Source organism: Colobus angolensis, unplaced genomic scaffold, assembly GCF_000951035.1.
Source record: "Colobus angolensis palliatus isolate OR3802 unplaced genomic scaffold, Cang.pa_1.0 Scaffold15, whole genome shotgun sequence".
Classification (NCBI taxonomy): Eukaryota; Metazoa; Chordata; class Mammalia; order Primates; family Cercopithecidae; genus Colobus; species Colobus angolensis.
The window spans coordinates 17,358,773-17,361,797 of NW_012114599.1; the positions used below are offsets into that span (position 1 = coordinate 17,358,773).

General features: G+C 39.1%; 1 protein-coding gene across 1 annotated transcript in view; it reads right to left on the reverse strand.

The window, feature by feature from the left end:
• BIRC6 (baculoviral IAP repeat containing 6) overlaps window positions 1–3,025 on the reverse strand; it is a 266,933-nt gene that overhangs the window by 261,776 nt on the left and 2,132 nt on the right. The window lies entirely within an intron of this gene.

The window sequence follows — 3,025 nt, forward strand, 5'->3', positions numbered from 1 at the left end:
GGGTAAGGCAGGAGGATCGCCTGAGCCCAGGAGACAGAGGTTACAGTGAGCCAAGATCACACTGCTGCACTCCAGCCTGAGCCACAGAGTGAGATAAATACATATATATATATATAAACAAACACACACACACACACACACACACATACACATACACTGTATACTAGAGATCCTGGGTCCTGGCGGGGGGGATATATAAACAAAGTACCTCCCCACAAGGACCTTGAAATATGCGACAGACCTCATATATTTACAAAAAGCTAAATAAAATGGAATTTAAATTTAAATAGTTCAAGATGGCTGAAAAAATACCACAGAAGAGTAAGCTGCCAGATTACTAAAATGGACACTAATAGGACAGTATGTGCTTAGGGCTTCAGTCATTTCTGGCTAAAGGGATCAGGAAGTTAAGATATACCCTAGATCTTGAAAATGACTAAGACTCAGCTAAATGACTGGAGTGAATTGGTGCATTCCAAGAAAGAACAAAACTACGGTAGTTAGGAAAGAGAATTAAATGGACTATTTCACAAAACTTATAAATAAGGAGACAAGACTAGAGAGACTAGTAAAGGCCAGATCGTGCAGCTCAGAGCCTCAAAAATCTTCGCTCTTAAATACTGACAGGGAGCAAATACTTACCCAACCTGTGTATATACTGATAGCTCTTAATCCAGTTAAAGTTTATTTATAAACATTTTATATCAGACACAGATAATATAAAGACATATACTAGTAACCATAGTTAAAAATTCACTGTCTTTGCCACCCAATACATATACATACAAGTCCTGTTTCCATCCTTCAACTTCAAATCTGCAAGCAACCCATAACCCTATAAACTGAACCCCAGACATCCATAAGACATATTACTCTATTACCTAGTAAAACTCTATATGGTTATCCCCAAGCTTTATCCCCTCAGACACAGATGCCTTTCCTCTGTGGTAGAAAAGAAAGTGGCCCATTGCCCATGAACGGGAAAGAGGGATTATGTTAGGACCATGATCACTACTGGCATCTTCTCTCTATTTATAGGGCTGTCACCCTCTATTAATCATTAAAAGCAAACTTACTAAATACCTGCAGATTCCAAGTAAAGCATAAAATGCAGCATTCCCTCCTCGATCATCTGAACTGGGGCATACAGGACCCTATACAACCTCTGATAATTATTAATAATAATAAATTTCAGGCCAGGTGAGACAGCTCATGCCTGTAACCCCAGCACTTTGGGAGGCTGAGGTGGGAGGATCACTTGAGGCCAGAAGTTCAAGACCAGCCTGGGCAACACAGCAAAACCCCATCTCTACAAACATAAATAAATTTTACAAATAATAACAAATTTCATTTCTCATATACGAAAATGTTTCAGAATGCATCCATTGTTAACGTTCAAATTTTTTCTGTAATCCTTCATTCCATTCACTATAAACCCTTCTACATATTTTAATTCATATACTCATTCTTCATGCATGGGGACCTGCAATTTTATCCAATCCCAAACTCTTCTAATTAACAAATGCCCCAACAAAACCTGTTATCCCAAATCAATGCTATGTTTTACTTATCTACCTATACCTTCAGGTTATACACCTAAAACCCTCCTCTTTAGTAATCTACCACTAAAGTGAATATTATCTTCCCTTCCATGTACAGGCACATAAATATATGTCCAATTTCCCCAATCAACAAACCCTGACACACATTATTATTCTCAAACATGGCCTCCAGACATAAAAAGCACCCCACAAAATTCCTCCCCACAAAATTCCTCTATCTATCCAAAACACTTGAATACTTTTGTTAATGACTTTCTTTAGAAATCCTAGTACATATGATACCACTGATTCCAAGTTAAAAATCACAAAAATACTACATCTTCAAGATAGAAACATATACTAAAAAGTGCAGACATGTATGAAAAGGATAAAATCAAATTACAGATAACGTTTATGAAGAGGGAGGGCTGGAGAAATGAAGTCCAGGAGTGATTCAGCTGAGATTTTAATCCTATATGTAAAGTTTTATTTCTTAAGCTGAGTTGGGGATGCATGGTGTTCACTGTAATTACTCTTCATACCTTTTCATACTTGAAATATTTTAAATGACTTTGAAAAGGAAAGATATCCAATTACTAATGAGCATCTCCCTCTTACACACAGTGACAAGCCATTATGTCCAAGTTGCAGTAACTGTTCACTGCTACATCTGGGCCACCCCTATCATTTACTAAGCCAAGAAAAGAAAAAATTACAAACCTACCTCCCAAAACTTTCTCTTAGCTATATTCCAGGTTTATATCCTAAAACTATACATAATCCAATTCTTTCACAACTCTAACATCGACAATAATTAACATGTCTAATTTCACGTTTGCATCCCTAAATTGCCATTTACTCTTACAAATGACTTATTATCCACACAGAAAACTTTTCCTTGTTGTCTACGTTAAAATACAAGTGAACTGGTTGACCACGTAACTACTTCCACTTGGCTAAATGCAGACCGTTGTATACATTATATCTCTATGCAGGAGTACAATTCACTCATAGACTAACTTTTCAATCTTAATCTACAACATCCAAATTAAGCCACCCATCATTTAACCACAAATGAAATGTCATCTCCGCCAAATGTAACTCAGTCAGGGCCATTCCAAAACCACTCCAGTCCGTCCACTGAGCATACACCTCACGCATCTAAAAGTCCCGTCCCTGGACCAAGGTTTACGCCACCCAGAAGTGCTCTCTTCCAATGGTGAGACTCAGACACACCTTCAAATCCCAATTTTCGGGTCGCTGTGGGAAAACAAGTAGAGACGGCCTTAAGTTACAAACCCAAAAGAATCTATTTCATACACCACAGGTACTGACTTTCTCGTCACTGGGGCGTAGAAGTTGGAAGCCCCGAGCAAGGGGACCAGGTCTAGTCTTTGGCGTCCGCAGAGTCCTACAGTCGTCCACCAAGCAGTTCAGGCAGCTGGCCCGCCTACTTCCCTCCCCACCCCCACCCCGGCCCACCC